Below are 13,975 nucleotides of genomic sequence, written 5' to 3'. Positions count from 1 at the left end.
TTTTTCATATTAAATATCTTCTGGAGATCCTTACATATAAATATATATAGAGAGAAGTATCATTCATTTTTGCTGCTGCACAATATTTCATATTAGATATACCATAGCTTAGACAGCCATTTCCATATTGATGAATATTTATGTCCTTTCTAGTCTTTGGAGAAGAGTAGGGCAATCATTCTTGTGTATACTTGCTGTGGTGTTTTGGGGTCATTTCTCTTTGGGACTGTGGCTTCTCTTTTAGTCAGTGAGTTTTGGGTCTGAGAATTGGTTCAGGTCTTGGAACCAAGCAAGGAATTGTATCTTTTTATTGGGGTAGTTAGCTTCAGCCTCTTGTTTCATCCATCTTTAATTTCTTTTCATCATTTAGATTGAGAAATACCTGTGTTGGCTGGCCATCTATACAGCCCCAAGTGTACTGAGCTCTATTAAAAAAATCTCTGTATCTTTCTGTGGTTCAGGCTGCCCCACTCCCACCCCCAACTTCCCCAATCAACTTGCTATTTCTTGGATAATTTTGCCTACCTTGCTCCTGGTGGCTTAACTTCATCACCTAGCCTCTGTCATTTGGGAGCCTATCATCCCCTTTGTCATTAACAAGACTAGTTCTATAACATTATTTCTCCTACTCCCAGTATTGGCCTACAGGGGATAGTCAACACCAAGCTTCTCATTGATTCTGGTGCTCCTCTTACCAGTTCATTCTTTATGTCTTGGAAAAGTTCTGTAGGCTCTCACATAGAACATATTTAGTTCTGAGTTGATGGATACATATACATATACATATACATATACATATACATATACACATTTATCTGAGTCTTTTTTTCACTTCTTCCTTTTTCCAAGGCAGTTCTGGCAATTTCATTTCACTTAGTGCAGACCATTGATTTTTCTTCCACCAAGAGTTACCGTGTCAGCATGGTAGCACTATCTCCTGGGGTTCTGGCCAAGCTGCTAAATCCTGTCTCCCAGGAAAGTGCTCCCACATTGAAAAACTGTCTCTTGTCTAACCTGATGCCCTATTTCCATTGATGCATTACCTTCAAAATCCAATCTTATGCATACTTTCCTAGCTCCTGCCAGTACATACTGGCTAGATCCTCCAGTTCCTTCAGTATATAGTCCCTTTCCTCCTTTAGCAGGCTCAGCACTTCCTTTCCTGGATTATATTGAAGCTTGAGCCTAGTTATTGGCGATGGTCATGAGGAGAAGAGGGTTCGATATTAAGAGGGGGTGGGAGGACATACCTTGTCTCCAAGCAAGGGTGGTGGGATGTAAGGCTAGCTTTTAACTAAGAGGAGTAGGCCATTCTATAGGCCCATAGAATTCAGAGAGATGACCAGGTGTTTTAAGGGGTTTGAGTGAATCAACTCAGACACCCACAGACCCAAACAGGGCTCTGACTATGATATCCACACCAGGGCCCTGAGAATTTGCCTTTCTATGGAACTCTCCTACTCATATAAATCCTGATCCTGGCTCTCAGGTTCTTCCGTCCTCTGGCTCCAGGAGACGAGTCTCTTTATCTGCTACCAAGGAGGATCTCTGAGTGTTGAGTTTTTATTTCTCTTTAAATTAATAATTAGCCTCAGCCTTTTTTTCCCCCCTCAGTTTATCAATGGCAGTCAACAACAGCATTTGATTCTGTTATCCTTACAATTAGTACTTCCACAAAAGCCTGAGATATTATAACTTTCAGTACCTTCCCTTCCACTGGTGTCCTATCTCAGTTCCCCATGAGTTTAAAACAAAAAAAATGTTTTAGCAATTACATTGTTCCAGCATGCCAAGCACTATCAATGCTTCACCTACCAGCAGTCATGTAGTTCTCATTGTCAGCCATCTGGCTGATGAGCCAGCTCTAAAATTCCATTTTAGCATCTGCTTTCTTGGACCAGTCGGGCACCAATTGATTAAGTTCCCTGGGGAACAGAATATGAGCAGAGATTTAAATATAGGAAGTGATTAGCGAGTGCTTTTGGGATCAAAACATTTGAAAGAGTGAAGGATTGGGCATTGGGAAGAGTTGAACTGCAATGGAGTAGCACCAAAGGCCTCAGGCAATCCCATGGAGAGCTCTGGGGCTAGATGGCCCCTTAAAATTGTTCTTTTTTGAAGCAAGGGGGCCAGATCCTTATCTCCCAGAATAGAACAGTCACTAGATGTGGATTGAGAAGCAGCTCTCTTCAGCAAAAGGCAACTCTTTTAAGAATCTCAGCTGAGAACATTCTGCTGCCAAACTCGTAAGAATGGTGTCTCCCATAGCCTATGTCATAAAGAGGGCATCTGGGTAAACCACCACACAATCTACTATAGTATTTTTGCAAGTGTATTTGTGGGATAAATTCCTTAAAATGGAAATGCTGAAGGATTGGGAAAAATGTATATATAATTTTGCTAGATATTGCCAGATTCTTCTCCTTAGAGGTTGTATTATTTTGCATTTCTACCAGCAATGTCTGAGAATACCTATTTCCCCAAGTTCACAGTATCCATTTAGCCTTAGTTCTCTCTGGGATTCCATCCCACTGTGGAAGCCCCAATATGTCTAAGGGTCATGGTAGCCAAATAATGGCTAGAGTCATGCTGTTTCTGTGCAATTAGAGCAAAGCAGCTATTTTCAGAGGACTAGGCAAATAAAATTGTGGGAAGAATGACTTAAAATTGTCCATCTTTGGACTGAGGTGATTTCTGTTATTTTGTCAAATTATCCAACTTAGTGTATTTGTTAGTGGGTATTGCTGCGTCCATTCTTTTTTTATTTTTACATCATCATTTTGATCATAATCCAACTTTCGGAAAACACAGTGTTAAGCCCAATTTCATAGATGAACACTATGAACACTAAAAAAAGGTAATAGAACTCAATGACCTTCTAGGTAGAGTAATTTTTTGGTTTGGTTCTTAAACTGGTATTTAGAATTAAAATGTTAAGATGATTATAGCCTTAGAAATTTGCCTATAAATAGGTAAATAAATGGAGAATATGTAGGGTAATAGCTACCACTTGCTTTCTGCCCAGTAATGCAGCAACTAGGATTCTGATTTAAATAATTGATCTAAACCTAATGTATTTTCGACATCTCTACAGTTTTTCCCCAGGTAAATTAGAAATAATGTACACATTTTCCAAATTTTGAGTTGATAAACATCCCACAAAAATTAAAATACTGTGTATATTAAGTAAACAACTAAAAGCTAATATTAAGTACCAGAGTGGATAAATAAAATAACTAGGACTTGGTATGTTTTTTGAGAGCTTTTTCATTTTTCAAATGAATTAGGTGATCTGAGATCTCTGTTGAAAATGGATACAAGCTTTTCACTATTAAACACGGATTAAACCCTTGTCTACAATTTTTTCCAAAGTAAGCCATTCATTAATCTGACACACTCTACTTTCTTTATATATTACAGGGTAACATTTTAGCTTTTAGTTTTACATTCTATTTCTGCTTTGCTAGGAAGGATTGATTCAATTGTCTTTAGCAAAATTTCATTCTTGGCCTTTAATGAAAACTCAGTAGGGACCAGTCATAGCTAACTGTGCATTACAACAGATAGACCGTTTACCTCAGCCTTATATTTCAGTTACAAGTTTTGATTGATTATCCCACTCACTAAAAACTTAGTGTTTTCTTATAGTCAAGAAATCATACACATCTGTCATAGATTTAGCATTAAAGTTCTTAATTTTCTAGATTTTTCTTTCTAGAAAGCAACCTAGGCTCATCATCATAGGAATAATAGGAAAAATCAAGGCTCTTTACTGCTCTGCCTGTCAATACCCTCCTTGCAGGCACAAATTCTGGTTGGTAAGAAGCAGTTTAGACTAGACATTGCCTGAAGTTTGGGGGCTTTAAAGGGGGCTATTTGGGAGGTTTGTTGAAAATACTTCAAGCTTCACTTTGCTTACACCAAGGCACCAAAAACAAACAAAAAAATCTTTTAGCATTCATGGAGAAAAAAAAGGAACAAAAGAACTATCACCAGAGGCAGCTGTTTTTGTTTTTGTTTTAAATTTTTATAGATTAACTTTTACTTCAGTTTTTTTCATCCTTTAATATTTTTTTTTCATTTGCAATTGACATACAATATTGTATTAGTTTTAGGTATACAGCATAATGTATTTATATTAGGTATTTGATATTTATACAACTTATGAAGTGAACACTGTGATAAATCTTTTAGTACCTATCTGATACCATACACAGTTATCATAATATTATTGACTTTATTCCCTATGCTATACTTTACATGCCCAAGACTATTCTGTAACTACCAATTTGTACTTCTTAATCCTTTCTCCTTTTTCATCCATCCCTTCAACACCCCTCTAGACTGGGTACCATCAAAATGTTCTCGGTATCTATGAGTTTGTTTCTGTTTTGTTTGTTTATTTTGTTCTTTAGAGTCTACATACAAGTGAAATAATATGGCATTTGTCTTTCTCTATCTGACTTACTCCACTCAGCAAAATACCCTCTAGGTCTGTCCATGTGTTGCAGATGGCAAGAACCCATTATTTTTTTGTGGTGGAGTAATATTCCATTGTATATATGTACCACCTCTTCTTTATCCATTCATCCATTCAAGGACACCCAGATTTCCTCCATAGATTGGCCTTTGTAAATGATACTGCAATGAATAAGTGGATGCATATGTCCCTTTGAAGTAGTATTTTGGGTTTCTTTGGATAAAAACCCAGAAGTGGGGTTACTGGGTCCTTCTTCTCTCTTGTTTTGAAGTCTATTTTGTCTGGTATAAGTATTGCTACTCCAGATTTTTTATTTCCATTTTTGTGAAATATCTTTTTCGCTCCCTTTACTTTCAGTCTGTGTGTGTCTTTCAATCTGAAGTGAGTCTCTTGAGGCAGCATATGTAAGGGTTTTGTCTTCTTATCCATTCAGCCACCCTATCTTTTGATTGGAGCATTTAATCCATTTACATTGAAAGTAGTTGTTGATAGATATTGCAGTTATTTCCATTTTATTATTTATATTTTTTATTTATTTTTTCTTCTTGTCTTAAAGAAGTCCCTCTAAGATTCCTTTTAATACTGGCTTGGTGATGATGGACTCCTTCAGCTTTTTCTTGTCTGGGAAACTCTTTATCTGTCCTTCAATTCTAAACAAAAGTTCTGCTGGGTAAAGTAATCTTGGTTGTAGATCCTTGCTTTTCATCACTGAATATTTTGTGCCAATCCCTCCTGGCCTGCAAAGTTTCTATTTAGAAATCAGCTGACAGTCTTATGGGAGCTCTCTTGTAGGTAACTGTTTTTCTCTTGCTGCTTTTAAGATTCCTTCTTTGTCTTTAACTTTTAGCAGTTTAATTATGATGTGTCTTGGTGTGGACCTCTTTGGGTTCATTTTGTTTGGGACTTTTTGTGCTTCCTGGGCTTGTATGTCTGTTTCCTTCACCAGGTGAAGGAAGTTTTCCGTCATTATTTTCTTCAAGTAGGTTTTCAATTTCTTGCTCTCTTTCTTCTTCTTGTACCCCTATGATGTGAATGTTGGTTTGTTTGATGTCATCCCAGAGGCCCCTTAAACTGCCCTCAATTTTTTAGGTTCTTTTTTTTTTAATTAAAGTTTATTGGGGTGACAATTGTTAGCAAAGTTACATAGATTTCAGGTGTACAATTCTGTAATACATTATCTATATGTCACATGATGTGTTCACCACCCAGAGTCAAATTCTTTTTTCTTTTTGCTGTTCTGTTTGGGTGTTTTCTGCTACCTTATGTTCTAAATCACTGACTTGATTTTTGCTTCATTTAATCTACTGTTGACTCCTCACGTACCGTTTGTCTCAGTTATTGTATTCTTCGTTTCTGACTGGTTCTTTTTATGTCTTCTATCTCCATTTTTATGTTTCTTATCTCTTGGTTGAAGTTCTCCCTGAGATCACTGAGCATTCTTGATAAGCAGTGTTTTGAACTCTGTGTCTGGTACATGCTTATCTCCATTTTGTTGTTGTTGTTGTTGTTATTTTTCTGGAGCTTTGTCCTGTTCTTTTATTTGGGATATGTTTCTTTGTTTCCCCATTTTGGCTGCCTCCCTGTGTTTGTTTTTACATATTAAGTAAGGCTGCTATGTCTCTTGGTCTTGGTAGAATGGACTTATGTATTAGGTGTCCTGTGGGGCCCAGTGGCACAGTCTCCCTGGTCACTTGAGCTGAGTGCTCCAGGTGTGTTCATTGAGTGGGTTGTGTGTGCCCTACTGTTGTCGTTGAGCCATGGTTGCTGTTTGCATATCAATGAAATAGACCTTTGGAATGATTAGTTGTAAGGAATGGCTGTGACTACCCTAGAAAAGCTCTTGTGCAGGGGTTGACCCTATAGAGCAGGATTTGTTTTAGCAGGGCTCTGGAGCCCACTCAATCTGCCCTTTGTGTCTATCATTTTTGGAGATTGTTGGGTAGAGCTTTGGTATGGTCTGAAACTGGCCACTGGGTTGTTGGTTCTGGGGCCTCTTAGAGGGGCTCTATTGTAGCCCAAGTTCAGCTGCAGCCTGTGCCCTGCTGGTGCCACCTGGCATGAGGCACAAAGCAATCCACAGATGGCAGCCACCCTTGCTGGGCTTGGAGGTGCCTGGGAGCAACTAAGCTTCAAACTGAGACTGGCTTTCATCAGTATCTAGCTTGGGGCTGCTCAGCAAAAGGCACAGGGCATGCCAAGGCTAGATGCTGCTTGTTTTGGGTTTGTGAACCTTTGTGAGATTTTAGGAAAGATCACAGCATGAACCAAGACAGGCTGTTTGCATGGAAAAATTACTGGAAGTGGCTTTGGTGTGTCTGCACGTTGGATAGGGTGGGGTCTCAGGGAATCACCAGAGCAGGGCAAGCTGTGTTAGCCAGGTTGATGCAATCTCAGATATGGCAGCTACCTGCATCTGCATGATGGGAGGTGGGCAGTCTCAATAGAGAAATAATGGATTCTGCCAGCCCTTTTGTCTGGGAGAAAGCTGCCCCACCAGCTGTTGCCCTGAAGCCGGACAATTCAGTTCCTCCCCATATGTTCCGGGTACCTTTCGAGCTGTTGACACAGCACTTGGGCTCAGAGCAAGTGAGTCCATCAGTAAATCTGTGTGTAGGCCCTTTAAGAGGAGTGCATTGGACTCCACTGCCCTCTGTCTCACTCATCCACAATCTCTGCTGTTTTTCACAGCCAGAAGTTGGGGGGACTTTTTTTCCAGGCAGTAGAAGATGGCTGGGGAACCCTGTGTGGAGCTGCAATCTCTCATTCCTCTGAGAGGACCTCCTCAACTGAGATATTTCTCTTGATTTTTAATGGTCACATGTGGGTGTGACACCAACCTGTTCCGTGTCTCTGCCCCTCCTACCAGTCTCAAGGTGGCTTCTGTGTGTCCTTAGTTATAGGACTTCTTTTCAGCTAGTCTCCAGGCAATTCTCAATGATGTTGTTCTGTAATTTAGTTGTAATTTTGATGTGGTCATGAAAGGAGGCAAACATAGCATTTATCTACTCTGCTATCTTGACCAAAAATAGAAGCAGTTGTTTTCTTGATACTAAACAAGTCTGTTGTCTTCAAACCAGCTTCCATTATTTCCATGTTGGATGTCCTCCAATTGTGTACTCCACCAAGTCACCCAGTCTATGGTATTTTGTTATGGAAGCCTGAATGGACTAAGATAAGAAGTGTTACAATATGCAATAGAGTTATTGTATGCAGTCATGAGATAACAAAATATTAATGTTCTCAGTTTCATTGCCTTCTCTCACCTGTTCTACCTCTTCCCCTAGGCTTTTCAGTATTAACATTGATTTCAATAGTAACTGATAGCAGATGGAGGAATTATGAGAACCATAACAGGGTTGAACGGTTTGAGGATCACTGATAGGGTAAAATTAAACCCATTTTAAATGGTCTGTCCCAAAGCACCATTGAACTCAATAGTTAAGTAATGATTATTATTTAATTTATAAAATATAAATGTTTTAATTTCCTTGTCACGAGCAGCTATTTCTCTTTCTCTCTCTTTTGTTTTGCTTTTTAATTGCTTTATTAACTTTACGGTTTTCCATGCAATTGGGTGAAACTACTGTTGACAGAAATTTAAGACTGGGTGCCAAGGCAACCTACAGTTAGAAGCTGGTAATACAGAACCCACCTGACACATGGAAATTACTTAAGGTTCACAGCAAACAGATCAGTAAAGGAATATCAGAAAATGTAAGGAAAAAGAAAGTAACAGTGGGAATCACAATATTAATCTCATGGAAAATGGCAGGAATCAAAGCATAAAGTAAAATTCATTATGATGGTCACGGTGTTTAGAGAATTCTTCCATAAGTATATACAGACAATTCCTCAACTGCAGCTCCCTAACTTTTCTCCTGATTTCTCTCATCTCCTCCATGAACATTTCCATACCATATCCATCTCCACCCATCCCACCAGTGACCTGCCTATTGGGTATGGCCCATCAGAAGTTAGGGGCAAGTCAGCAAGCCTGTCTCCATCTATTATTTCCTACTGGTTAGTGGCCTTCGCCCCCTCCCAAAGGGCAGTCTTCTTCTCCATTCTGCATGTGCTGCCCCATTTCTTGGATTTCCTGGTGGATATTTACCATCATATTTTTTTCCTGGTTGTTTTTCTGGGCCTATCCTTGCTGTCTCCGCCTCCTCCTGATTCTTGGCTGGAGTGCGCAGCCCCAATACTTGGATCCGCAGACCTTTTCTGCTTTCCCCAGGCAGATGCAAGCCCACTGTGTACAGGGAAGTGGGGAGCTGGTCTATTTTTCTGTTTCTTAATGGTACTACTGTTAACTTCTCTGTGTTGGTATGAAGACATCATAAAATAATGTGTGAAATCATCCAAGAAACTTAGCAAAAGAGTATGAGTGGGTTTTAACTGTGACTTTTGTCTCAATGTGTTTGTGTCTTGTGCAGTCACAGAGGGCCCCATACTTAAAAGAGCTTGTGTAAGGGCTGAAATGCTCTGTTGTGAAATATTAGTGAATTTTTGAGCAAGGGCCCCACATTTTCAATTTGCACTGGATCTGGTAAATTATGAAGCTGGTTCTTGCTTTGCAATATTCATATTTGTTTAAGATGACCAAGTAAATATGAGCACTGCCAAAAATAGTGTCTGATTGTTAGTGTTATTATACCTAGTAATAATTGCTTTATTCATATTGGTTTCTTAATGACAGGTGCTAAACCCCAGCTCTCCCAGTAGTGAACAAGTATGTCCCTCTCAAAGATTGAAAAGTACTATCACCTGTGTCATTATTTCTAATCAAATGTAAAAGATAAGGAAACAAATGAGATCCAGTACACAAAAGTTTCTAGATAATGTTGAAAACACTGAGAGGCTATCCTCAGGCTTTAATTGCTGTTCTACTTTATCAGGCAACTACACCCTGAAGACTGACTCAAAGCTACAGGCATACAATGAAAAATGTTTTTATTTGAGAACAAAATAAGAAATAGGAGATGTCCTTTGTAGCTCAGCAACAGGTAAATATCATCTAAACAATAACAAAGAGAGACTATTTTCTCTGAATAACCTAAAATTGTTTCTGGAAATAGAAATATCTTGGGTTTGAGGATAAACATTTTCTACAAGATTGAAACTATGAAATTAGAACTAATTTCTGGTTACAAATTTATTTCCTGAAGGAATAAATATTTAATACCTGACATAAGGGTGACTCAGAATGTCACTATTGCCATTTTTGGCATCCAATGTACAAATCTGAGAAGACTACCTGTGCCAATTAATAGTCTTTTCCCAATATGGTGAGAAACAGTCCATTCAGTTATGATTTGTACTGCAGGCTCTGTCACTGTCTTTACTCTGACCAGTCCTAGTGGGACATGGCATACTATACAATTGGGTCCATTCACAAAAAAATTTTTCCCCCACTGTATATTCATAATACACGGAACCTTGCCATGGCAAGTCAAGCAATTTCAATAGCCAAAGCAGCTGTAGGCTAAAAGAATGTCTGGGCTTGTAGAGACAGATATTTTGGAGGCTTACAATGTGTGGGTAGAGTTGTGAGGCCTCTTGTGCTGGTGCTCAGTTACATCATCTAGAATTAAATGTTGAAGGATTTGCACTTCAGCATTTTCTTATACCTAAACGTTTCTCCTTGTACTCCTAGACTGGACTCCACCACAGGAAATTTACCACATTCAAACTCAGTATCCATTCTGTCATTGGGCAAACCACCCAACAAGTGTTTTGAAGAAAAAAAAGTGAGTGAATGATATATCATTCCTTCCTTATAAATCACTAAAGTGAACCCTTTGCAAACACAGAGACTGTGATGAAATGGGATTTGGGCATCCCTTAACTTGAAGATTTCTTATTATTTACTAGACTTTAAAATGTCTTGTTATAGGTACGTACCAATGTGCCTTAGCAAAAATTTCTATCTACTTAATAGGACTTAGTAGTATCCAAATTCCATGTTCTACCAGAAGGGCTTTTGAAAAACTAAGCAAAACCACCAATGAAAAATTCCCCAAATGGTACAGTTTAAAGATAAACTACACTTACAGTTTAACTGAATTTCTCCCCTTTTTTAAAGGTTCTGGAAAGTTACAAATATTGGATTCTACAGGGTAAATATATCTATTCCTAGAACAAAGTTGTTGGTGTGCATTTGAACAACTCTGATATGTATAACTCAATGATTTGAACATCCAGTTCTTCAAAAGAAGAATGTTTATAGTTGTTTAAACCATTTATCATAATAAACAATCCTGGCTTTTTCTTTAGTCATTTGATTCTATGTGAGATATTACACTGTGTTAAACATACATGTAATTATCAGGATGAGAAATACCAAATTTCATGGAGAAGGTATTTACACCAATAGTGTATTCCTTAAGTTTAGTGGGAGGCTTCTGCCTCTAGACAAGATGGAGAACAGAGACTATATTTACTATCCTGCTGAAACAACTAAAACAACAACAATAGAATATATGAAAAGACATCTTTCAGACAATGGAATCAGGTAGTGAAGCATAGAGAGAAAGGAAACAAATGAGGAAAGCCCTAAGAAGGGCACAGGGCCATGTGAAGATAGAGGCAGAGATTGGTGTGATGTACCTACAAGCTAAGAAATGCCAAGGATTTCTGGCAACTACCAGAAGCTGGGAGAGAGGCATAGGAAAGTATCTCCCTCAGAGTGTCCAGAGGGAACTTGCTAATACCTTGATTTTGGATTTTTGGCCTCTTGAACTGTGAGTGAATAAATTTTTGTTGTTTTAAGCCCCAGTTTGTAGTAATTTGTTATGGCAGCCCTAGGAAACTAATACACAGAGATATATTAAAAAATTGTAGTGTGTCAATGAACTGTGGGAAACTTCAGGCAGTTTAGTATGTATGGACTTGGAATTGCCAAAGGAGAGGGAGGAATAAAATCATTATTTGAAGAAATAGCAGCCGAAAACAATAAACCTAGAAATCAAAGAAGCTCAACAAACTCTAAGCACAAGATTTATAAAGAATGAACACCATGAAAAAACAGTGATAAAAGGAAAACATTAAAAATAGTGATAAGGGAAAAAGATTAAACGAATAATAAAAAAAATACTTAAAGCATTCAGTAAAAAAAAACCCACATTATGTTTAGAAGAATAAAGGTATTCTTTATTGACATAAAGAATGCCAATGACATTTTATCTCCTTTTGACAATGACACAAGACTTCTTGTTGGAATGATATCAGACTTCTTGTTGGAAACGATGCAAGCCACAACATAGTGGAGCAGCATTTGCAGTGCTGAAAATAAAAATCTGTCAACTTATAATTCTCTATTAAGCAAACATATTTTTCAGAAATAAAGGCAAAATGCATTTCAGACACACAAAAGCTGAAATAATTCATCACCAACAGACCTACATTACAAGAAATGTTAAAGAGGAAAATGATACCACATGAAAATCTAGCTTTATGGGAAGGAATAAAAAAACATTAGAAATGGTAAATATGTACTTAAATATAGAAGACATTTTTTCTTATTAAAATAACATCTTTAAAAGATAACTGAGTGCTTAAAGCAAATACATTAACAATGTATTGTGAGATTTATAACATGTGCAGAAATAAAATGTATGAAACAATAGCACAAATACCAAGAAGAGAGAAATGGGAGTATACTGTTTTAACCATCTTGTACTATACACTAGTTTCTCTTATCCATGGGAGATATGCTCCAAGACCCTCAGTGGATGCCTGAAGCCATCGATAGTATTAAGCCCTATATACGTATTATTTTTTTCTATACATACATACTTATGATCAAGTTTAATAGGTACATGTAAATTAGGCACAGTAAGAGATTCACAATAACTAATAAAAGAGAACAATTATAACAATATACTGTAATAAATATTATGTGACTGTGGTCCCTCTTCTCTCTCTGATAACCAATCAGATAACTGAGATGGCTACTAAGTGACTAATGGGTGTGTAGCGTATACAGCGTGGATATGCTGGACACAAAAATGATTCACGTACTAGCCAGGACAGAGTGGGACACCACGAGATTTCATCATGCTAGTCAGAATGACATGCAATTTAAAACATGTGAAATGTTTATTTCTGGAATTTTCCATTTAACATTTTCAGACCATGGCTGACTATGGGTAACTGAAACCACGGAAAGTGAAGCCATACACAAGGGAGGAGACTACTGTATATGAAGTGATATAATATTATTTGATGGTACTCTATGATAACTAAATCCTAAAATAACCACACACACATAAATATACACACACATAATGTGGAACAAAGCATTATAACTAATATGACATCAAGGAGATACAATGGAATCATAAAAATCAATCCAAAAATTAGAAAAGGCAGAAAAAGAAGAAAAATGGTAAAAAGAACAGGTGGGCTAAATAGAAATAAAACAACAAAATGGTAAATTTAAACCCAACCATATTAATAGTCACATTAAATGTAAATGGTCTACAAGAAGTCTACTTTAGCTATAAAGACACAAATAAATTTAAAAACGAAAGAATGGAAAAAGAATGCTAACACTAACTGAAAGTAAGATATAGTGGCTAGCATGGTATTAATCAAAGTAGATCTCAGAGCAAAAAATATTATTAGGTATCAAGAAGTTCATTTCATAAAGATAAAGGGGTTAGTTACCAAGGGGACATAACAACTCTAAATGTTTACATGCCTAATAACAGACTTCAGAACACATGAAGCAAAAACTGATAGAATGGAAATAAAAAATAGACAAGTCCACAGTTTGAGCCAGAGATTTCAACACAGCCTCTATATTGATAGAAGAAGTGGAAAAAAGTAAATAAGGGTACAGAAGCCTTGAAAATTGAAGCAGAGGGAATATTTTTCAATTTATTTTATGAGGACAGCATTATTCAGATACCAGAACCATACAAAGACATTGCAAGAAAACTACAGACCACGATGCTTCATAAACATAGATTCAAAAAATTTTTTAATTTTAGCAAATTAAATCTAACAATATATAATAAAGGATAATAAATAATGGCCAAGTATCCCAGGAGTGCAAAGTTGGTTTAAAATGTGAAGATTGATGAATATCCATTTTCTGTTCTAACTCAGATACTGCACACACCAATTTTCCTAGGTTATTTCCTCTGGAATTACTGTGTCCTCCTAAATCTGAAAAACTATTTTTCTCAGGGTGAAATAGAAGTCCTTTTAGAAGACAGTCTGACCTTTTTGAAGACAGTCTGACATATCTTTTGGTTTCACATCTTTTTTATTTTAAACAAAGCTAGACGAATTCAGTTGAACTCTTACGTATTATAAATTTAAATTTCTGCTGTAATAGTTTTTTGTTGCTTTGTAAAAAAATTACCACCAACTTATTGGCTTAAAACAGCACATATTTATTATTTCACAGTTCCTGTGGTCAGGACTCGGGGCATGGCTTAGCTGAATCCTCTGCTTAGGGTCTCACCAAGCTGTAATCAAGATGTTGGC

General features: G+C 37.3%; 1 pseudogene; it reads right to left on the bottom strand.

Annotated features, from left to right (window-relative positions):
- Positions 1-8,255: 8,255 nt before the first annotated feature.
- Positions 8,256-8,594, bottom strand: LOC109388826 (protein BEX3-like; annotated as a pseudogene).
- Positions 8,595-13,975: the final 5,381 nt, after the last annotated feature.

Source organism: Hipposideros armiger, unplaced genomic scaffold, assembly GCF_001890085.2.
Source record: "Hipposideros armiger isolate ML-2016 unplaced genomic scaffold, ASM189008v1 scaffold_209, whole genome shotgun sequence".
In the NCBI taxonomy this organism is placed as follows: domain Eukaryota; kingdom Metazoa; phylum Chordata; class Mammalia; order Chiroptera; family Hipposideridae; genus Hipposideros; species Hipposideros armiger.
Note: the sequence above shows the minus strand (reverse complement) of the source record. Positions and strands in the feature narration are given on the sequence as shown.